Source organism: Zingiber officinale, chromosome 5A, assembly GCF_018446385.1.
Source record: "Zingiber officinale cultivar Zhangliang chromosome 5A, Zo_v1.1, whole genome shotgun sequence".
Classification (NCBI taxonomy): Eukaryota; Viridiplantae; Streptophyta; class Magnoliopsida; order Zingiberales; family Zingiberaceae; genus Zingiber; species Zingiber officinale.
In genome coordinates, this window is record NC_055994.1 from 27,032,001 (window position 1) to 27,057,131 (window position 25,131).

General features: G+C 36.1%; 1 pseudogene; it reads left to right on the forward strand.

Annotated features, from left to right (window-relative positions):
- Positions 1-3,289: 3,289 nt before the first annotated feature.
- Positions 3,290-25,131, forward strand: part of LOC121979492 — a 52,486-nt pseudogene continuing 30,644 nt past the window's right edge.

The following is a 25,131-nucleotide window of genomic DNA, read 5'->3' on the forward strand; positions in this document are numbered from 1 at the left end:
TATCATAAATGTAGACATTTGACCAATGTGATTCTTATTTCTAGATAAATGTTTATATCAAAAGCTAGGCTTTTAGTATATATCCTAACACTTAAAACAACTCTCCTCAAGTTAAACTCTTCCCTAAATTTAACATTGCAAATTTTTAAGAATGTTAAAGATTTCTTAACTTTGAATTTCATGTCTCCATTTGTCTCCCATCAAACAGAACGGGACTATTGCACAAATTTTTAGCCTAGGTTTGAAATAAACAATTTATTCTTAAAGCTAAGTATTCAAGTTTTTGATGAAAGTGTTCAAAAATAAGTTAAGTTTTTGAAAATATTTAAGAGTTTAAGAAATAAATTCAAAAAGAATTTTTAACAAAGTTTTGAAATAAAATTTGAAAAGGTTAAACTGTGCTTTAAAAATATTTTCAAATTATTTTTTAAGGTAAGAGAAATTTTTAAAAATGTTTTTCAAGATAAGAATAGTTTTCAAAAATAGTTTCTTAGTAATAATGCTTGTAAAAAACATTTATTTCATAAAGCATTTTTCATTTTCAAAATATTTTTAAGGTAAGAACATTTTTTGAAAATATTTTTAAAGGCAAGAAAAATTTTCAAAAATATTTTTCAAGATAAGAATCATTTTTAAAAATATTTTTCAAGATAAAAATAATTTTCAAAAATATTGTCGAAGTAATAATGCTTGTAAAAACTTTTCAAAATTGCATTTTATAAAAATGTTTTCAAAAGGAATGTTAAAAGAAGAGACTTTTTTTTAAAAAAAAAATAAATTTTTAAAAGAAAGTGTTTTCAAATAAATTTTAAACGAAAAGATTTTTCAAAAAAAAAAAAAAGGGGCTCCCCTTATCTTGACATTCTCTTTTTAAATTTAAGAAAAAAGATAAAATAATATCCTAAAATCCAAGATACATGATAATCAATTTTAACATGTGGCAAAAGAGGATTTGTTCGCCCCCAACGTCCCTGTCAATCCGTCCCTAGGCCAACACGGAGGAGATAAATCACAGATGGCTACTAGTTATTAGTATAAATGGCCAAGACATGGGGGAGGTTATGCTCAGTCACGTCGAATTTCGACCCTAAGACCTTATATGGTAACACCTCATATACCTTAACTATCGCATCATCCCGAGGAGACAATAATCAATTTTAACATGTCAATATAGAAGATATACTAATCATGCAAATCATAAGCAAGTCAAAGTCAAATACATAAAACTAAAGCAACAAGTGTCTAAGAGTCAACTAGTCAAACATAACATAAAGCTTCATAATGCTAGAATAGATAAGACATAAGTAGACGGTTCTAGATCTTAGGGGGCGTTTGATTCTTTCCTAGGAATAAGAATCGAAATGGGAATCATTGTATTGTGGAATGGGAATGGGTATAAGCATGGATATCACTCTTAAAAGCAATGTTTAGTTAGTTGCATATTTTCTATCGGAATAAATCAAAATTTCTTTTTTTACCCATAAAAGAAAATAAGAGAAAAAATTAGATGTGAGAGAAAGATGAATGTGAAAGAAAAATATGATGAAAGAGAATGATGAGAGAGAAAGTATCATGAGAGAGAAAGTGTGATGAGAAAGAATGAAGAGAGAGAAAGTGCGCTGAGAGAAAATGAGAAAAGAAAGTGTGATAGGAGAGAGCATGATGAGAGAAGATGAGGGAGAAAATATGATGTGAGAGAAAGTATGATGGGAGAGGATGAAGAGAGAGAAAATGTAATGAGAAAAATGAGAAGAGAGTGTGTGATGAGAGAGATTTAGGAGAAAGAAAGTATGGTGAGAGAGAAAGTACGATGAGAGAGAAAGTGTGATGAGAAAAAAAAGAACAGTGAGTATGATGTGAGAGATTCAAGAGAGAGAAAGTATGATGAGAGAGAAAGTGTGTTGAGGAAAAAAAGGAGAGAGTGTGACAAGAGAGATTGAGGAGAGAGAAAGTATGATGAGAGAAAAAAAAAGTAAGAGATTGCGATGGAAGAGATTGAGGAGAGAGAAAGTATGATGAGAGAAAAAATATGATGAGAGAGAAAGTGTGATGAGAAAAAAGAGGAAAGAGAGTGTGATAAGAGAGATTAAGGAGAGAGAAAGTGTATGATAAAATGATGAAAGAGAAAAAGGAGAGAGAAGTGATATGAAAGAAAAAATAAATAAATATATTTTGATATTTGATATTAAGGGAGAAAATTTTAGTTTTAGGTCAAGGGTATTTTTGGAATAAGGGAATATTTTGATGGATGAAAATAGGGTAATGGCTCATTGAAGGGGAGGTACATGGGAATAAGTTATTACTCATTTCAAGGATTCATTCCCTTATTTGCATTCATATTCCTATAATCCAAACATTAACAATGACAATCAATGATTCTCATTTTTATTCCTCACTCCTATTCCCCTAAATCAAACGTTACCTTAATTGGATGAAAGTGGGAGTTGCTGGCTGATGTGCCAAGCCCGAAGAAAGTTAAACATGGCATCCTGCTCCTGTCGCATCTCGTGCTGCTATTATTGTATCGTTCGTTGTGTCTATCGTATCTCTAACTAAGCTGCGCAAGAGAATCAACACATCCATCAATCAGATCTACACGTTCATGGACCCTCTGATAGCTTCTAAGCACGAGCATCTGGCTTAAAAGGTGATGCATAACTATGATATGGTGAAGGCAATGCTAGATATGGTGAAAACCTCTTCATCAGTAGGCAATTGTACTTCTACTGGTTTGGATTCCTCGGACTCTTGGGCTCATGCTCCTCTTTTGTATTATTCCTTGAACACTAAAGTCTAGCCTTCAATTCTTATTCCAACCAAGGAGAACTGCTTAATTCCTATTTTGTCATAATGTTTAACCGTAGCACCAGTAGTAGCAGTGTTTATTTCGTATGATGAGAGGATGGCTGTGATAATGTGCCAATAGGTCATGATCCGGCGATGACATAGGGGGGCCCACCGCCGAGGAGGTTCAATGATTGGATGGTCGTCAAAATCAAGGGACGGTCAGCTAAGAAACGAGCCGAGCGACAAGCCCCAGGGGCCGAGCGGCAGAAAGAGCTCGTGATGGTAAGGCCGAGCCCACAACCTGACCAGTCTAAAGAGTTTAAAGAAGTCGGGTTGAATCTAGGCCGGGCCGAGAAAGAGAGGCCCAAGCCGATCGGAATATATATATCCGTAGAATGCCAAAGAGTGGGTTGGCCGGATAGATCAAAGGAAGTGCCATCAGATTAGCGGCTGACATTTAAGAAGGGAAGGGAAATATGTCTTAACATCCTTTTGGGAGTCAATGTCGCCGGCTGATGGCGCGAATGGACAGGAAATCGTACGGAAGAAGATTGCGCCGCCTTGGCATAAATGCGTCCGCTCCGTTAAGGCAAGGTGTCAGGGATCCTTTCCCGATGTTAGCTATTGAGGAAAACTTAGGAAGTCACGTCCGCCCGGAAAGTGTGTAGTCAACCCATCAAAGCTCTATATAAGAAGAGGAATAGTCACCCGCGGAGATACGCGCAAATACGTCTCAGAACACCACCATTCACTTCTTCATTTCTTTCATTTCTCTTCTTGCCGTTGTGTGACTTGAGCATCGGAGGGCCGTCGCCGGGAACCCCTTCCCGGCTTGGCACTAATGACTTGTGATTGCAGGAGCGAGGCGTTTCCATCGCACACGGAGATCCAACGGTATTTCCCGACAGTCGTTCACTCAGCTTCGGGGCAGGATTAGGTCATAAGAACTATTTTAATTGAATTATATTCAGAATAATCAATAATGGTCTTGAAGACCCAGAGAGAGACCTACATCAATGTTGTCAAGATGATGTTTGAGGGCATAGATGAGAAAAAGATGATATGGTTTGAGGACAACTTGGTCCCCGGTGGCTAGGAGTATGAAACCTACAATGGCTTTGTAGAATGCATTGTCATGTGGACTAAGATTTACTGAACTCATTGTTTTAGGTCTAGGATCGTCAAAAGTCAGCATACATAAGCTCTAAGGTTAAATGAGTATAGGATGCTGGCAAGGTCTCAAGGTAGATGGGAAAGGCATAAAACTGATTATTGGTGGTCTTAGCATTAAGAAAATATCTAAGTATGTCAAAAGTGAAAAAGAAGTCACGACATACAACCCTAGTTTTATAGTTGAATTCATCTATTTGGACGAGATTATCACAAAGTTCAAAATTAACATAATGCATACAGGAGAAAACTTTAGACATGACATAATAATTGATAATTTCTACATCATTTGGGCAGTAAGTGTTGTAGATGTTGGGTTTTTCGAGTCGCAAAAATTACTTTTTGCGTTGCGGAAACCCCCATGCCATGGATCCGTGCGAAGAAATAAAATTTCGAAAAAATCTTCACGTACGAGTTTTCTAAGCCTAGATCTTCAAGATAAGATCTTTACCCTTGATGCGAAGCCCTTTGCTTAATCCCGCTCATCCAAAGTTCGTCGGATCTCAAGAGTATCAAGGTAGATACTCCTCTATGTGTATCCACACAAGCAAGAGATGGAGAGAAACCACTAAGATGTGCTAGCACCCTTGATGGTCTCGGCAAAGATGAGGAGAGGGAGAGAGCTTGAGAGCTTGAGGAAAAAGAAGGAATGAATGAGAATCAATTCTCACTTGTAACTCCACCAAAAGTGGCCGGCCACCTTCAAGTGAGGAGTTATATACTCCATGGAATTTTAAGAGTCAAAAACTCTTGATCTCCCTCATAAGATGGCACACCATGAAGTGGTCTTGATGATATGGCACATCATCATTAGTCCACTTAATGTCAACTCACCAATGAGGTGGCAAATGGTCAAGTCAAACTTAACCCTTCATCTTCCTCTCAAGTCAAGTCAAACTTGACCACTTCTCTCCCTTGGTTGATCTAATCTAACAATTAGTTCAAGTCAATTTTAATTTAATGAATCTCTATTCATTGAATTAAATTAATTAAATGAGTCTAAGTCCAAATTAGACTCACTTAACACATGAACCAAATTGAGTCCAACTCAATTAGCTCAATTTGGACTACTCTTAATCCAATTTGGTTCATCTCATGAACCTAATCCTTTAGGTTCATCAAATGAACCTAATCTCCATCTAATTACCCTTTGTGTATGACCATATATGTTCTTATAACGTTGGCAATGCTCCTAAACCAATTTAGAAGCATAAGTAATAAGCGGTATCTAGCAACACATCATTCCTACCTAAGTTATAAGAATGTTGAGATCCAACATCACCTTGTGACTACTAATTGTGACTCCTCCCAATATATGACATTGTCCTTTTATCCTAGACATCTAGATTGATCAATGTGAGGCATAGACCGTGTCATCCTCTAATCAATATAAATCTTGAACTCCAAGTAGACTCACTCAATCAAATGAGCTCAATATCTCATATTGACTCATTTGGGCATGGTCATGCACTTCGTGGTCTCACTCTATCAAGAATATCGATGTCATTCCCATCATATAGGAGGGATAGATCCCATCTACGTTTCTCACATCCCTCCGCATAATTTGTTACATACAGTAATCGCCTGTATAGTCCACCCAGTTACGGGTGACGTTTGACGAAGCCAAAGTAAGTAACTCCTTATGTAGGGAACCATGGTGACTTCAAGTCCAAGGATTAGTAGTCATACTAATAGCCACATGAGAAAGTAATGACACTCATATAACGATCCATGATACTTTCTCATAGCGGGTCATTCAGTATACATTCTCCAATGCATACCAATGTGTCAACTTGATATCTCCATATCCATGACTTGTGAGATCAAGTCATCGAGTTGACCTACATACTAGTCTCGTCGCATTAATATTGTCCCTGAATGTTAATACTTGACTAGGAATGATTAAAAGTAGTGGTCCCTATATCATCTCACTATCGATTAAACCAATCGATTGATATAGGTAAGAACCTTCTACTCAAGGACGCTATTATACTTAGTTATTTGGCACTAATACAAGTAAGTATAATAACTCAAACAAATGCCTTTATTTATATACAAGAATATGATACAACGAGTCCATACAACAATCATCAAATGATTGACTCTAGGGTTCTAACTAACAGTAGAAAGATATGTCAAGATGCCTAGACCCTAAGGGAATAGACTCCCTATTAGTGAAGGTTTGTCTATGTTCTTCGGTAGGGAATATAGGGTCTTGACTGGAATTAGATGGACCAGCTTGGTTTTGAACATTTTGTCATTTCTTTTGTCTACAAAAATAGGCAAAATAAGGAAAGAAAGACTATGATATTAAAGAGTGAAATTTAGGAATTTTACCGAGACATCGTGAATGGTTTTGTAGGGTTTTGGAGACCTTCATATTCATAAAAAAAACTCATTTTTGGCACCGGGAAGGAGAAAAAAAGGTGAAAGTTTGGGATGAGCATTTGGTTGGCCTTAGCTAAGTTTTTATAAGGGTGGATCAGTCGACTAATAAAGTGATCAATTAACTGATCAATTTAATGTGCAGGCAACCGTTTGGCTCTGATGGAACTGGACGGTCAAAGTTACGAGGTTCAGTTAATTGATAATGATTTATCAGTCGATTGAACAAGTTAGGTCATGTCAACTTTTTCACCGCTTGAGTTGACCTAATGTATTAGGTTGACTTTTAGCTTACCAAGGTTTATCAATCTCCTGATAAGAGTTTTTCAGTCGATTGATTGGTTTATTCAAAACTTTTAACAACCAAATTTTGAGTGAATTTTAATGTTTATCATTATCAGTCGACTAAGCATGTGTGTTCAGTTGATTGAATGATTATTTTCTGAAAAAAAAATAAAAGATATTGTTTTTCAAAATATTTAGTTTTAAAATATATCATCTAAGAATTTGTCCTTAAGAAAGTGTCTAACTCATTTTTTTCCTTAACTCACTTGATATTGAATGATCAAATAAGTTTAGTGTGGAGTTAGTTATGTTTAGTAATCATTTTGAGTTTAGATTCCTTGGTTCATGTTGATGTATATATTTATCTACATCTGGAACTTGGGATAGATCCTAACATGAGAATCTCATGTCCATCTACGTGGCTCAAGACACAAACATGTAAATGTTTAGGTGTTTGTGAGATGCAAAGGTTACCTAGGTCTATAGGTTTATGCAATATATGGTAAAGCCTAAGCTATTTAGAAAAAAAAAAAAAAAAAAGATAAGTATAAAAAATTATTTTTATTTTAATTAATATCTCACTGATTCTAAATGATCAAGCTAACTCTATGGTTTTATGAGATGATTTGTTTAATTGAAAATTTTAGATTATTTAATTTCAGTTCTTTTGACTTAGAATTAGATTAATTTTAAGTTTTCAAGTTAATTAAAATGGATTAAGTTAATGTTTCGATTAAGATTGATTTTGTATAAATTCAATTAAATTAAATTTTCAATTAGGTTTGATTTTAATTTATTAAGTAAAATTAAATTAAATTTATTAAGTAAAAATAAATTCAGATTAAAATAATTAAATTAAGGTTAAGGTTAATTTTTTGAATTAAAATAAATTTATTAAGTTAAAAAATTAATTAATTAATTAATTTAAAATTAAGTTAATTTAAAATTTATTAAGTTAAGTTTATTTAATTAATTAAGTTAAGTTAAAATAATTAATTAAATTAGGTTAAAATTACTTAAGTTAATTTCAGATAATTAATTAAGTAAAATTAAATTCAGATTGAAATTAATTAATTTAAATTTAATGAAAAGGTTAATTTCGAATTAATTATGTTTTTAATTGAAAATTAATGAATTTCAGTTTAATTAAATACTATCGGATTGATTAATAGTTGATAGATAAAATTGATTAGTTTGATTTGATTTATTAATTATTTTAGTTTTCGGATTAAAATTAATTAAGTTAAGGTTAATTAATATTAATTTTGAAATAAGTTCAGTTTGAAATTAATTAAGTTAAAGTTAATTAAGGTTAATTTCAAATTTTAGTTAAAATTAATTTTATTTGAGCTTTAAATTTATTTCTGATTTACTTAATTATTTTTTATTAATTATTATTTAAATAAAGTAGAATTATTAAATAGTAATGTCGAATTAACTAGATTAATTAAGATTTATTATTTAATGAAAATTTTGAATTAATGAGATTAAATTTGATTTGATTGAATAATTAACTAAAAATTTTGGATTAATAATTAATTAAATTTGTTTTGATTGATTAATTGTGAAAAAGGTTGATTGACCGTTGTGTTAGATTCAAACTTAGTTTTGAGTTTATCAAGAAAAAGTTTATAAAGTAAGTTTCTAGGCTATGATAAGTATAGATATTATTAAAGTAATCGAGTGCCTAAGACAAAGGTTCCGAAAATAACCAATCCAAAGAATTTAATACTAGGTTTTGGTCTAACTATCTCATGTTTGACTTACGTAACTTCAACTTGATCCACTAGGTCTAGTGCACCAGATAAAACACATATGATTCAACTTAGACATGCATGAGATAAAGTTTTCTTAGCCTATTATCATCCTAATTCATTCCAATACTAGGTTGTCTCATTCTAAATTATCAAAAAAAAAAAAAAAACTAAACATGCATATTTTAAAAATTATAAATCAAATAATCATGCATTTAAAGAATGATTCTTCTATTAGTTTCTCTGAATCATAATTTAGATAAGATCTATCTAGACAAATAAATTTGATTCTTAGGGTCCAATTTTGTTAATTAAACATGCTTTAAAGAATCATACTTGAACTTGGTTTCTAATATTTTGACTAAGTAAAAATAAGTAAGATTTGTTTGATGTGTTAGCTTTATATCCTAGTTCAAATTATTGTACACGGTTTGTTGGGAGCCAAACATCATATTCAAATACTTGGAGTGCAAATTAAACTTTTCTAATGTTTTATTGAGTCTCTCTACTATTAGATTGGTTGGATCAGCTAGAGGAGATGAATAGTCTACAAATTGTTAATTCAGACTGCTCTTGTTTTCTATCTAGTAAGGGCATACTAATTAATTAAAAATAACAATAACATAAATTAAAATAAGAGACAGGGGTTTACTTGGTTACAACATAAGTGGTTGTTAATCCAAGACTTTGAAAAGCACTATCAAGCTTCTTCTTTGACAAGGTCGAAGGTGGAGTAGTCCCATATAGAAATTGAAAACTTAAAATGAAATTAGAGAAGTGAGAAACAAGTGTATATTTAACAAATAACTTTAGGGCTCTATTTATAGTCCACTGATCAAAAGTGACCGTTGCTAATGTGGTACTTCAGAGGTGCCTCAAACACTTGGAGGTGCCTACAATTGGATAAAGTTTTATCCTTGTTGCAACTTCTACCATCTGATCTGGTGGCATTAGAGGCACCTTAGTTTATCAGAGGCACCTCGGTTCATCGGAGGCGCCTCGGTTGTGATGAGCTAGAATCCACTACTTATCTCCGTGGCAGCAGCTCCATCTCTTTCGAGGCACCTCAGTTCATCGAACATGCCTCAAATCCTGCAGCTGATAGTGGTTCTTCGCTTCATGCGAGACACCTTGGATCAATCGGAGGTGCCTTGGGTTTTCACTTCATCAAGGCCCCTTCAGTCCTGCAACTAACAACGGCTCTTCACTGCATGTGAGGTGCCTCAAATCAATCGGAGGTGCCTCAGGTCTTCACTTTATCAGTGCGCCTCCGATCAATTGGAGGCATCTAGAATGGTCAACCACAAATGTTGACCATTCTTCGTTCCACTCGCTTGGGTGATGCTTCAGAAGTCCGGAGTTAAGCTTACCTAAACTCAACTCTGACCTTCTTCTCAAGCAAACTTCCTCCCAGCTTATGTCCCTCGGATACACCATGCATGTTCTTCTTGCTCCACTGGTGTACTATTCTGCAGTTCCTCATTCCTCGAATGCAGTGAGCCTATCAGCTCTCTTCCCGTATCATCCTTCTCGTTCGCTGCATCTTCCGCTCGACTTCTTATATTCCTAAGTTCTTATACACTTAGACACAAGATATCAAATACATATGACATAACTTAACTTGGTTGATCAACATCAAAATAGACTCGGGGTACTTATAATTTCTCTCCTTTTTTATGTATATCAACCTAAGTTAATGTTAGAGAAATCAAACATGAAATTGTATATGAAAAATAAAAAAATAAGTATACTAACAAAATTTTTTGCAATTAAGTCCTCTCCTTAATTTAATATTATTTTTCTCCTTTAATCACATCAAAAATATGAAAAGAAGAATGAGAATAGAAGAGACAAATTTTTTTTTTAAAAATTTATGTATGTTTAAGAATTAAACCTTGGATTTCTCAAAAATAATTTAAATTTTTTTTATTATTTGAAAAATACAAAAACAATTTTGTTAATGTTGAACAAAATCAAATTGATTATAAAAAAAAGTTTTATGAGAAAACTATTTTTCAGTTAGTGAGAAAATATTTTTTATTATAAAAATAGGTATTTTTGAAAGTAAATACTTAAAAATAGATTTCAATGTCAAACTAATTTGCTAATTTTTTGAGCATTCAAAATATAATGGTCATTTATAGAAAAATCAAGTTTTTCAAAAAAGTAATCGTAGAAAATTTTTAATTTTAAAAATTTAATTTTTAAAATAATATATATAAAAATTATTTTAAAATGGAAATTATTAAAAATCTTTTGTGCTAATAGATAACATATTTGTTGATCATAAAAAAAATTAAAACTGAAAGAAAAGTGAACAAAAAGTTTATGAAAACTAATTTTACTAATAATTAATGCAAATTAATTTTTAGCATGCAAATAAAGACACTTAATAGGCTAGAATAGATTTTGGAACTCAAAATAAATTTCTATCTATTGGATTTACCAAGTATTTTCATGAAATATTAATATTAGAATTTTTTTTAATTTGGTCCCTATTGCTTAAATATCAATTAAGTCCTTCATAATTTCTAACATTTCTTGTAGGAATATTTTAAAATGAGTTTAAATTTGTAGAAAATTATTCTAACTCTAATTTTTGAGTTTCCATTATTTCTTTTAATTTTTTATTTTCATGTTTGAACTTTTTTAGTTCTAAGCATGCATTTTCCAATTCAATTTCCACTGTTAAATTTTCTTTTCTCAATTCAGGAAACTTACTTCTAGATTTATATAAGGATTTAGATAACATTTTTATTACATCATATAATTTTTCGATGGGTAAGAGTCGTACCTTACTTATCGTGTCGAACTCTAAGTGGATGCTCCCCCTTCATCGATGCTCTCTGCTCAGATGCCTTCGTCTTCTAATTCTTGGTAGTTCACTATTAGTACTAGTCCGGCATATTCTTCCATTTCAGACTCTTCTGACGACAACTTGCTCCACATCGCTTTAAGCTTACTTTGCTTTGACCTTCTTGACCCTTTGTCCTTTTCTTTTATTTTATTCTTCAATCTTGGATAGCTATTCTTAACATGACCTTCTTCTATTATTTTTCCTCCAAAGTAGCTTTGTCACCTGTTTTCTTATCAAACCCGTTAGTTTTTAAAAATTGACTCATTTTCCTTACCATATAAGCCTCCTGATCTTCGTCGAGAGATGACTCTGAATCCAGTTCATTCTTCTTAGCTTTAAGTACCTGATTTTGATTTGGTTCCTTTTCTTTTCTTAGTCCTAAACATCAAAATTCATGAAGTTCTAAAGTCAAAAATAAATTTTATAAACTACATACCTAGAGGTCCTTGGAGATGTAGTAGGAGTCTACAATTAATATCCATTCCGAGGTTCTTGAAAATGCATTTAGTGTATACCTTAGCCAATCTCATTCATTACTATTTCTCCAAGGTTGTTGAGCCCAATAATTAGCTCCTTGAGCTTTGTATATAGTTGAGCAACTAATTCACCATTCTGTAGTTTGAGGCTGCTAGTTTGTGTAGGACCGTGATCGTTCGATAGAAGGGGGGGGTGAATATCGATTCGAAAACTCGAGTGTAAAAGTACGCAGCGGAAAAGTAAATGAACACAATTGATTTTACTTCATTCGGAGCCTGTAACGACTCCTACTCGAAGGCCCGTGGTCCTTGACCACTTTCGTTGGGCAATCACTAGCAATTCGAACGTGATTACAAAAAGAGTACAAGAAATGCTAATGAAACAAAACACAAAGCTGTACTGACAGAAAAGAAAACTTAAAGAGCAAGGGCGCGTTGTCGGAGCTTTGTTGGCGTCGCTGGAGCACAGAGCAGCAAAGCAATCTGGGAATTCTGAGAGATGTTCTTTTGAAGGCGTCCTGGTGCGACGTGGCAAGTCCAGTCAGGATGCTCCACGTGGCGAGGCGACGCAGAGGATAAAACTTGCCTCCGGGCGCCCGGACCACCTTTTTCCAGAGATTCCTTCTCCTGCAAAACAAGGTTAGTCCGAGGCAAAATATACCCTGTAACACAGATTGTTAGCACAATTTATAAAGTATGAATTAACAGAAAAAGTATGACTTAGATTCCGTCTTTCCGAGACCGGAATCTGTTGGAACCTCGAGGTGTTTTGATGTGATCAAACAAGTTAAGCTAGGTCCTGCGTAGTTTAACCCTTGTGTCTAAGTGTGCAGGAACTTAGGAACACAGGAAGTCGAGCGGAAGACGCGGCTAGCGAGAAGGACGGCACGGGAGAGAGCCGACGGGCTCGGTGCGTCCGAGGGACAAGGTGTCCGCGGAAGAGTACACCGGTGGACGAGAAGAACGTGCGCGGCGTTCGAGGGACGAGAAACCGAGAAGGAAGGCTGCTCGAAGAGAAGGCAGGAACTTGGGTTCGGGTGAGCCCTATTCCGGATGGCCGAGATCACCCAAGCTAGCGAGACTGGAGCGAACAAGACCTGGACCGAGGAGAACTGAACCGGAGCAAAGAGCCCGGGCCAAAAGTCAACTGTGTTGACTTTGGGCTCCGGGGCGCCCGGAACAGTCCGGGGCGCCCGGAAGTTGATTTTCGAGCAGATCGAGCTTTGACTCGATCTGAACGTTGGGGATAAAATTTATCCCCCCTAGGGCGCCCGGAACCCTTCCAGGCGCCCCGACCAAGGCTATAAATATAGCCTTGGTCTAGAAGCAAGATAATAAATCAAGAACAACTAGTTGTAATCCAGTGCTTTCATTTGTTATTTCTTTCTGTGCTTTCAACGCTGTAAGAGGCTACTCCGCCCAGAGGAGAATCAATTAGTGCGCCTTCTTTCCCTTGGATTAGCAATCCTCTGATTGCAAACCAAGTAATTCCTCTGTGTCTATTTTCTATTTTAATTAGTCTCTGCCCTTTTAATTACAAGTTCTTTTAAGTTAGTTAAATATCCGAGAAGGGTTTTTGGTTTTATCTTGTAGGGCAATTCACCCCTCCCCTCTTGCCGGCCTCCAAAGGGACCAACAAGTGGTATCAGAGCGAGGACGCTTCAGGAGGACTAACCGCCGATCGAAGCAACAAGATGGCCGGACCAAGTATCGTCCCACCAAAATTCGAGGGGAACTTCGTAGACTGGAAGCGTCGTATGGAGGTATTCCTAAAAACAGATTTTGAAATTCGGTTTATTATGAAATATGGTTTTATAGCTCCAGTAGATAAAGATGGAAAAGAAAAAGAAGAGAGCGATTGGACAAAGAAGGAGCAGAATGAGTCGGTAGCAAACAGCCGTGCGGAACATCACCTGCTGAGTGTGTTACCGCCTCAAGAGGTCAATCGCATCGGAAACTATGTGTCTGCTAAAGAACTTTGGGAGAAGTTCTTGGAACTCCACGAAGGCACGTCCGAAGCAAAGCTCGCTAGAAGGGACATCCTCCGTAACAAACTGATGAACATCCATCTGGAAAAAGGTGAGAAAGTAGCCAATCTACACGCGAAGGTAAAAGAACTAATTACTAGTCTCGAGAACCTCGGAGAAAAGGTATCAAATCGGGATACAATACGCTACGCGCTCAACGCATTTCCTCGAACTCCGGAGTGGACTTCAATCATCGACGCCTACTACATCTCAAAAGATTTGGAGGTAAGTACATTAGAGGAATGTTTTTCTACCCTTGAATTACACGAAACTAGATGTGCAGAGACATCAAAGGACACAACCCAGACTATGGCGCTGAACGCAACCAATAAGGATGAACCCGAGTCAGACTCTGAAGACGATCAAGAAGCGTACATGGTAAGAAACTTTAAAAAGTTTTTTAGATCTAATAAATTTGAAATGCAGAATAACAAGAATAAAAAAGGTAGAAGAAAGGTACGGTGCTACCAGTGTCAGAAGGAGGGACACCTAAGGGAAGACTGCCCAGAACTTAAGAAGGTCAAAATGAAGACACCCAAGAAACACAACCTAAAAGCAACTTGGGACAACACTTCTTCATCCGAATCAGAAGCTCAAGAATATGCTGGGATAGCGCTGATGGCAAGTTACGAAGGGCAAGGCTCATCAGAACCTAGCATCGATGAAGGGGGAGCGACCTCAGATGAAGGCAGCGAAGCAGGGGGAGATTCAGGCTTCAAGTCTGATATGGTAAGTGAGGTATGCCTCTTACCCCCTGATCAACTTTATTCTGGCATTAAGACAATGACTGAATCCATGTATAAATTAGAAAATGAAAATATCAAATTAAAAAATGAAATTTTGGAAACAAAAAGAATTTTAGCAAAATCATGTCTTATAGAGGATTTTGATAAATTGAAAATTGAAAATGAAAAACTAAAAGAAGAAATAGAAAGATTGAAAAAATATAAAAGTTCAAATATTTCTACTTTTAGAAATTATAGAGGTTTAAATTGGTATTATAGATTTCATCAAAGTCAAATTAGAAATATATCAAAAATCTATGTACCTAGGAAATACTTGGTTAACCCTGTAGGTAGGAACCTCTACTGGGTTCAAAAAACCTATTTAATTTAACTTAGCATTTTCAGCAAGGAAATTAAACGACTAATTTCATTATGAGGCTTTGTCTAAGGAAGTGGTTGTTGCTCCAATAACCAAGAAGGCCTAGTGCCTCGCCACGACCTGGAAGCCAAGTATCGAAATGAAAAGTTTAATTGACTAACTGAAAAAGCATTAATTTAATTTACCTAATGCTTTAAAAGAGTTATTCAATTTATATATTTAAAATTAATTTATAATAATTTTTTTTGGAAATTAAATTTTTTTTTAATTGACTTAGAAAATTTCTGAAAATTATTGACTTAGAAATTTTCTGAAAATTGATTTAGAAATTCTTTTTGGAAATTGACTTAAATCTTTTTAAATTAACTTAGATATTTTTTTTAACTTAGGAATTTTTCTATGAATATTGTCTTAGACATTTTCCTTTGAAAATTACCTTAGAAATTTTTTATAAAAATTCACTTTAAAATTTTCTGAATATTGACTTAGAATTTTTTTTTTTTTTAAACTAGATATTCTCTTTTGAAACATTGCCTTAGAAATTGCCTTAGAAATTTCTCTTTTAAGTTAATTGCCTTAGAAATTTTTTTTTTCACTTAAATTTTTTTTTACCTTAGACTTGTTTAGAGAACCCCTATTTTTTATGTGATCAAAGGGGGAGAAGTATGTTAAGTCTAGGGGGAAGTATACACTTATTAAATTGAAATATCTTTGGACTTAATTGCAAATAAATTGTTTTTACTGCATCTATATTACCCTAGCTTAACTTGGGTTGCTCACATCAAAAAGAGGGAGATTGTTGGAACCCCGAGGTGTTTTGATGTGATCAAACAAGTTAAGCTAGGTCCTGCGTAGTTTAACCCTTGTGTCTAAGTGTGCAGGAACTTAGGAACACAGGAAGTCGAGCGGAAGACGCGGCTAGCGAGAAGGACGGGCTCGGTGTGTCCGAGGGACAAGGTGTCCGCGGAAGAGTACACCGGTGGACGAGAAGAGCGTGCACGGCGTTCGAGGGACGAGAAACCGGGAAGGAAGGCTGCTCGAAGAGAAGGCCGGAACTTGGGTTCGGGTGAGCCCTATTCCGGATGGCCGAGATCACCCAAGCTAGTGAGACTGGAGCGAACAAGACCTGGACCGAGGAGAACTAAACCGGAGCAAAGAGCCCGGGCCAAAAGTCAACTGTGTTGACTTTGGGCTCCGGGGCGCCCGGAACCCTTCCGGGCGCCGGAAGTTGATTTTCGAGCAGATCGAGCTTTGACTCGATCTGAACGTTGGGGACCCCTAGGGCGCCCGGAACCCTTCCAGGCGCCCCGACCAAGGCTATAAATATAGCCTTGGTCTAGAAGCAAGATAATAAATCAAGAACAACTACTTGTAATCCAGTGCTTTCATTTGTTATTTCTTTCTGTGCTTTCAACGCTGTAAGAGGCTACTCCGCCCAGAGGAGAATCAATTAGTGCGCCTTCTTTGCCTTGAATTAGCAATCCTCTGATTGCAAACCAAGTAATTCCTCTGTGTCTATTTTCTGTTTTAATTAGTCTCTGCCCTTTTAATTACAAGTTCTTTTAAGTTAGTTAAATATCCGAGAAGGGTTTTTGGTTTTATCTTGTAGGGCAATTCACCCCTCCCCTCTTGCCGGCCTCCAAAGGGACCAACAGAATCTAGTCACGATCTCGACTTAGATATCCGAAATGGATCTAAGCCGGATCGACGCCTAATGTTCCCTTCCCGCGAACGCGTTCTCGCAATCACTCCCCTCCAGTGACTTACCTTACTTACCTGCCAGACATCCGGTCAGCCCTTCGACCCGTCTGGACTTCTCGCCAGCTATCCGGTCAGCCCGTTGACCTAGCTGGACTTCTTGCCAAGCGTGCGGTCAGCCCGTTGACCCGCTTGGACTTCTCGCCAGCTATCCAGTTAGCCCGTCGACCTAGCTGGACTTCTTGCCAAACATCCGGTCAGCCCGTCGACCTGTCTGGACTTCTCCTGCACACTCGATCAAAGTGTCAGACAACAACAAAACTAACTTAACCCATTTATCATTCATCAAAACCTAGGTTAGACCGTTAGTGCTACCCGCACCAACAATCTCCCCCTGGTTAAGTTAGTGAAAAGACGCAAAAAATAAATAAAACAGGTACATGGATTTTAAAGTTAGTTTTGGTGTTTTCAATTTGGTTTAGCTAACTTAACCACCTAACCCTCCCCCTTTGGCATTCATCAAAAATAGGCAATGGTAAACAAGCATAGTGTAGAGTTACTGTAAAAATTTATAAATTTAAGAGACAGCTAATTTTGGAAAATATCTAAGTTTGATTCAAAATTCAAAGATACTGATAAAAGTAATTTGCTTTAAATTTTACTTTTTAGCCTTTGAAAAATATCTAAGTTATGAAAAACTTAGATTGCAGAGTAATTTTCAAAAGATAATATTTGCAATAATGAATTTTAAAAGGTATAAGTTTAAAGTTAATAAACTTTTCAAACGTGTAAAATTTTTCAAATCAGGTTTTTCAAATTTAGATTTTAAGTAACATTTACTTTTCAAAAGGTAAAATCTAATTTTCAAATTCCAATTTTCAAACACTAAGTTGAATCTAGTTTTTAAGCAAAATTTTAATTTTTTAAAAAACAAGTAAAATTTTAGCCAAAATAAATTTGTTAAAGCTAATTTGATAAAAACTAAGTTTGGAAAGTTTAATATTCAAGCATATGTTACAAAACTGAATAAGTTTAAAAATTAGGTGGGATTTTTAAACTTCCAATTTTTCAAACACTCAGTTAAATTTAACTTTTTGAAAACTAGTGTTCAAAAATAAGTTAGTTTTAAAATAGATGTACAAAAGCATTTTTCAAACATACAAAATTTTAATTAATTTCTCCCCCTGAACTCGACACTTAAAATTAAACAGCTGTCTAACCAATTAGGTACTAACTAACTATCAGAAGATAGTAGCTTTCACTTGGTTAGTTAGATTAAGTTGATTATAAGCAGCCAGTGTTTGACTTGACTGGTGAACTTAATCTGATTAATGTCTGATTTGTATTTAACGTCCAGACTTATGCTGATGCACTGAAATAAACATCTTAAGTCCAAACAGTTGGCCTATGCATCTCACCCCTTTCTATGTTTGTCAAACACAAGCAAGGTAAACCTAAGGTGTTGGTGAGATGCTCAAAGACTAGTCCTATGGGTACATGTTTTCTAAGGATTTTGAACTAGTCTAAGGCTAAAACTTTATTTGAAAATCTAAAAAGAAGGAAGGTTTTGAAAACACAATATGTTTCAACCTATAATTTGAGAAAGCCATTTTTGAAAATGTTTTTGAAATTTGAAACTCCTAGTCTATTAAGATTGAACATGCTCAACTCATACCAGAAAGAACACTAGATAGATCAATAAGTATACTACAAGTGATGTAAATGCCTGAAGTGTCACAACTAACAAGTAATGTAAATGTCTGAAGTGTCACAACTAGAGCTACTGAGATGAGGAAGGGGGTGGTCCAGATCCCCAGGAACGGAGTAGTGTCATCAGCTTCGTGTGTCGAGTCTGTCCGTCAGCTCGTAACTCGGAGACCTCTCGCCGCATCTCATGCTGGAAGTCAGAGTTCTCCTGCTGGAGACTCGCCATGTCCCTCTCTAGTCCAGTCATGCGGTCGGCTAGAGTGCGTGGTGCGTGACGTGGTGCTCGAGCTAGTGGTGGAGGTGGAACAGCCTCCTCCGGAAACAGTGCAAGCATGAACTCATCCTGCTCGGCCTCCCCCTGTGCGCCTGGGTCGTGCTGGTGCTGTGCCCCCCTCCGCCAAGACATGGTACCGTCGCCCTCATCTACGTGGATACCAGCCAGAGAAAAGTTTCTGGCTTTTATGACGTCAAACTCAGTCATATAGCGAATGTCTCCTCTAGTGACATCAATGCACAACGAGGACATATATGCTGTCAGAATGTGACAAAAAGGCATGTGGACTCGACTATTAGTCACATATCCAGCAGAGTAGATAATGGTGGAGAAGATATGTAGGCTAATGTCAATATCTAACCTATGACTCAGGGCATAAAGTAAAAATGAGTGGAATGGGCGCATCACAGCGATGTCCCAAGTAGTTAGTGGTAAGATGCAAAAGACTAAGACCCTATAAAGAGCGTAGTCCTGGACTCGAAGTTCTACAGACCTAAACTGGGTCACCGTGGGATCTCGCTCCCCCTCAAAAAAGTACGAATAAATCGTATCAAGAGTTATGTGTGAGTAGGGATCTCCGAATGGTAGATCCCCGGGAGGATAACACAGAAAGGAACAAGTGGATGGACGTAACCCTAAAAACTCTCAGATCGTCGTAGGTGATAGCGTGATATCAGTACCTGCTGCCCTGGTAGTATAGGTAAGGTCGTCTACTTTCACTAGGTTGTTACAAAATTCAGCACACAGACTAATGTTTACAGGACTAGTACATTCAACAAGGTTTCCTAGGTTATAGTAGTTTATAACTTCCATAACAGGAGCACAAGAAACTAAAAAGAATGATCTATCTATGTATTTAGTCCTAATGGCCATATAAATGGTTGACTCAAATCTAAGTCTAAGTTCATCTGTGGGAAACCTAGGGTCAGTACTAGCATTAGAGGGTCCAGCACCAGTATTTGTTCGTTTCCTACTGTATATAAAAAAAAAGATATTCTAAGAAAAAAATGAGAAGACAAATTCTAATAAATTTTCAGATAGGGGAAGAAGGTTTACCGAGGAGCCATCGACAAATATAGATCTGACGACCTCAGTTGAATCGCAGCAGCGTCTTCACCGCAAGAAAATTTTGATTTAAAATACTCTCGCACTGAGGTTCGGAGTGAACCTTGGCAAAAGTGAAGATTTTGTGGGGCAAGGGTTGGGGGTGCCCGCTGCCCCTTATTTATAGGGAGCTCCGGGCGCCCGGAGTTGATTTTAGGCGGGGCGCCCGGATTCCCTCCCGGGCGCCCCGGAAGTGTATACCAGGGGCGCCCGCCGAGATTAGGTTTAAAATTAATTTTTAAGTTTTTAAAATTAAAATTTTGAAATTAAGTTTTAAAATTAAAATTTTGAAAATGATTTAAGTTTAAAATTTTGAAATTAATTTTTAAGTTTAAAATTAAAATTTTGAAATTAATTTTTAAGTTTTAAAATTAAAATTTTGAAATTAATTTTTTAAGTTTAAAATTAAAATTTTGAAATTAATTTTTAAGTTTTAAAATTAAAATTTTGAAATTAATTTTTAAGTTTTAAAATTAAAATTTTAAAATTAATTTTTAAGTTTAAAATTAAAATTTTGAAATTAAATTTTAAGTTTAAAATTTTTGAAATTAATTTTTAAGTTTAAAATTAAAATTTTGAAATTAATTTTTAAGTTTTAAAATTAAAATTTTGAAATTAATTTTTAAGTTTAAAATTAAAATTTTGAAATTAATTTTTAAGTTTTAAATTAAAATTTTGAAATTAATTTTTAAGTTTTAAAATTAAAATTTTGAAATTAATTTTTAAGTTTAAAATTAAAATTTTGAAATTAATTTTTAAGTTTTAAAATTAAAATTTTAAAATTAATTTTTTTTTTTAAATTAAAATTTTAAAAATAATTTTTAAGTTTAAAATTAAAATTTTGAAATTAATTTTTAATTTTTAAAATTAAAATTTTGAAATTAATTTTTAAGTTTAAAATTAAAATTTTGAAATTAATTTTAATTAAACAAATTTAAGCATTATTCATCTCACCCGATCTATATTATCAATCAGGGAATCCTATGATTTTGTGAGATGAAATTGGATTTTTAATTATGGAGTTTTGGTTTAACTTGTGTTAGATTCAGATTTAGCTTTGGTCTCCACAAATAGGCAATCTTCAGATAAACTTCTAAGCTTGGTGAGTCACATGGACGTTATTAATAGTAACCAACCTTTCGAGGTTTTTCGAATAGTCCTATCCACAGAGCTTAGTACTAAATCTTGGTCTAACTGGTTAGGATTCATTTAAGGGTAGCTTCGGTCAGTTCCACTTGGCCAAATGCACCAGATCGAAACCATATCTTTCTAGACATGCGATGCCTAAGCTTCCCTAACGTACTATCATCCAAAAACTTCACCAGTACCATGATTCAAGTTAAACTTGGTCTCTTTTTAACTAATCCTAATTATCCTGCCGGGTTAGTTAATTTTGGAGGTGCCAGCTATTCTGGAGCCTCCCCCTGAATTATTGACCTTTAATTTAAATTTTCGTTTTAGGTTTGTGTCTGTTTCTTTTATAGTTATAATTAACTTGGTGATAGTTTATATTTTGTTGAGTTTTAAATTTTGAATTTTTCGATTTAGGTTTGTATTTTGGTTTTTTATTTGGTTTAATCGAGTTTATATAATATACTTTTCTTTAGGTATATAATATTGATTAAGTCCTACTTGCGTGGTCAGACACGCTTTTGGAACCCAAGCTTGATTATTTGATTTGTATTGAGTTATTAATGACTTAAAAGTTTTATTTGAGTTCAACTTGTATCCTAGTCCGATTTTATTATAACATGCTTTTTGATTGTTCAGGATTAAGTCAAGATTTTTTGATCTTGTTGTAAATTTTTCTAGCATTTCTTTTAAATTGTTAATATCATTTTTTAATGATAAATTCTCCTCCTCAAGTGTTAGATCTTGAGTTGGATTTGAATTTTTGATTTGTTCCTTGAGGTTTTGATTTTCCTCAAGAAATGATTTGTTTTCATTTTCTATTTTAATTAATTTACTATTTGAACAGGAAATGATTCTAAAAAAATTTTTGTTTAAATTAAAATATACCTCATTCGGGCCTTCGGAAACGAGTACGGACTCGTGGCTTGACCCGTCTTCATCTTCCGACTCGTCTTCTGTTTCAGCTTCGCGGGCCATCAGTGCGAGGTGGCTCTGATGTTTCTGCTCTTCTTCCTCCGATTCGTCCGAGGAGTCGTCCCACGTTACTTTGAGGGCCTTCTTTTTGGTTGGCTTCAGTTTGTCGAACTTTAGTTTTGGGCATTCGTTCTTGTAGTGTCCCTTTTTATTGCAGAAGAAGCAAGTCACGTTCTTTTGTTCTGAGGGAGAACTGATCTTTTGAAGGTCCTTTTTGCTGAAGCTCCTTTTTCTCCTGGTGAACATTTTTCTTATCAAGTTCACCAGGTGTTCTTCGTCTTCGGAGTCTTGGTCGGAATCTTCTTCATATTCAGGCTTGCTCTTCTTTTCTTTGGAGGAACCTGCAAATAAAGATATACCTTTTTCGGCTCCAGCATTAGTTTGTTCATGTAATTCTAATTCACAGAAAAGCTCGTCTAATTTTAACTTAGAAAGATTTTTAGAAATTTTGTAGGCATCTACGATTGATGCCCACAAACTATTACGTGGAAAAGCATTTAATGCGTACCTTATTAAGTCTCTATTTTCCATCTGGTGGCCTATCGCATGAAGCCCGTTGAGGATGTCCTTGATCCTCGCGTGGAGTTGATTCGCCGTTTCACCTTCCTGCATTTTTGTATTAAGAATTTTATTTAAAAGCAGGTCTCATTTTGTTACCTTGGCGTCGCTCGTTCCCTCGTGCAGCTCGATCAATTTGTCCCACAGCTCTTTAGCATTTTTGTGTGGACCGACTCTGTTCAGTTCTTCTCTTGTTAATCTGCACTATAGAGTGTTGATCGCTTTATTTTCTGTTGACGCCTTTTTCTTCAAATCTGTTGTCCAGCCTTCAGGATCCAGTATATTCCCGGAGCTGTCCGCTGGAATTTTATAGGGTCTCGTAACACTCATCCACTGGTCGAAGTCTGTTTTGAGGTAAACCTCTATGTGCTTCTTCCAGTACGGAAAATCATCCCCGTTGAAGAGTGGAGGTCGTACTGTGCTGAATCCTTCTGTCTGAGACATTTTAGTCCTGCGCATAGAAGAAAGAAAAGAAAAACAAAAATCCCAAGACTTGGTCTTGGATTAGTAGTGCGGAAAAAGAAAAATAATAGAAGTATCTAAATTGGTGTTGCACCAATTTAGATTTAATTGCAACGAAAAAAAATTCAAAGCAGGTAATAATACCAGTTTGAACGTAAAACTAAAAACCGAAAAAAAATTAATTTTTCACCCCCTGTCTGATTGGTGGTTGCACCAAATCAGAGCGGTACCTGCTCTGATACCACTTGTAGGACCGTGATCGTTCGATAGGGGGGGTGAATATCGATTCGAAAACTCGAGTGTAAAAGTACGCAGTGGAAAAGTAAATGAACACAATTGATTTTACTTCGTTCGGAGCCTGTGACGACTCCTACTCGAAGGCCCGTGGTCCTTGACCACTTTCGTTGGGCAATCACTAGCAATTCGAATGTGATTACAAAAAGAGTACAAGAAATGCTAATGAAACAAAACACAAAGCTGTACCGACAGAAAAGAAAACTTAAAGAGCAAGGGCGCGTTGTCGGAGCTTTGTTGGCGTCGCTGGAGCACAGAGCAGCAAAGCAATCTGGGAATTCTGAGAGATGTTCTTGAGAAGCTCCACCCCTGGGGCTTCTTTTATATGCTGCTCCGGACGCCTGGATCCCTTCCGGGCGCCCTGGTGCGACGTGGCAAGTCCAGTCAGGATGCTCCACGTGGCGAGGCGACGCAGAGGATAAAACTTGCCTCCGGGCTCCCGGATCCCTTCCGGGCGCCCGAACCTTCGGGCGCCTGGATCCCCTCCGGGCGCCCGGACCACCTTTTTCCAGAGATTCCTTCTCCTGCAAAACAAGGTTAGTCCGAGGCAAAATATACCCTGCAACACAGATTGTTAGCACAATTTATAAAGTATGAATTAACAGAAAAAGTATGACTTAGATTCCGTCTTTCCGAGACCGGAATCTAGTCACGATCTCGACTTAGATATCCGAAATGGATCTAAGCCGGATCGACGCCTAATGTTCTCTTCCCGGGAATGCGTCCTCGCAATCACTCCCCTCCAGTAACTTACCTTACTTACCTGCCAGACGTCCGGTCAGCCCTTCGACTCGTCTGGACTTCTCGCCAGCTATCCGGTCAGCCCGTTGACCTAGCTGGACTTCTTGCCAAGCGTCCGGTCAGCCCGTCGACCTGCTTGGACTTCTCGCCAGCTATCCGGTTAGCCCGTCGACCTAGCTGGACTTCTTGCCAGACATCCGGTCAACCCATTGACCTGTCTGGACTTCTCCTGCACACTCGATCAAAGTGTCAGACAACAACAAAACTAACTTAACCCATTTGTTATTCATCAAAACCTAGGTTAGACCGTTAGTGCTACCCGCACCAACAGTTTGTTGCGGAGCCCATCTCGTCTAGCCAATTTGGTCTCCGAGACTCTTTCATGAAGATCCAGAAACTTCTTCTAGAGTTCTTTGGTGAGATTGTAGACATCAATCTAGTTGACTTCTTGAGGTAGTAGTATGCTCAAAAGGTGGAACTCAGTCTTATAGTTTGTCATCAACTCAATCTGCTACTTTTTGTTATAGAGGTACTCTTCCTTTTCTTCTCTATTCTCATCCTTAGGCTCTTTAAAACCCTATTTTATAGTTAGTAAAATATCGAAGCCGATTTTAAAAAATACCTCCATTTGACTCTTTCGTAGCATGAACTCTCCCTCAAATTTTAGTGGGTGAATGCTTGATCTAATCATCTTTCTTGTAGCTTTAGTCGGCAGTTAGTCCTTCTAAAGTAGTCAGGCTCTGATACCATTTGTTAGATGAGTTGAACTGGCTAAAGGAGGATGAATAGCCTGCAAATTATTAATTCAAACTTCTCTTACTTTCTATTTAGCAATGACACACTAATTAATTAAAAACAAAAATAACATAAATTAAAATAAGAGGCAGGCATTTACTTGATGACAATATATACAGTTGTTAATCCAAGACTTTGAAAAACATTATCAAGCTCCTTCTTTGACAAGGTCGAAAGAGTAGTAGCCCCTTATAGTGGCTGAAAGCTTAAAACAAAATTACAGAAGTGAGAAACAAGTGTGTACTTTTAACAACTAGCTTTAGAGCTCTATTTATAGTCCACTGGTCAAAAGTGATCGTTGCTGACGTGGCACTTCAAAGGCGCCTTGAGCACTTGGAGGTGCCTCCAACTGGATAAGTTTTATACTCATTGCAACATCTACCATCTGATCTGGTGACATCGAAGGTGCCTCGATTCATCAAAGGCATCTCAGTTGTGTTGAGCTGGAATCAACTTCTTATCTCCACAAAAATGACTCTAGCTCTTTGAAGGTGCCTCAGTTCATCAGAAGTGCCTCAACTCCCACATAGCCGCTATTCACTGCATA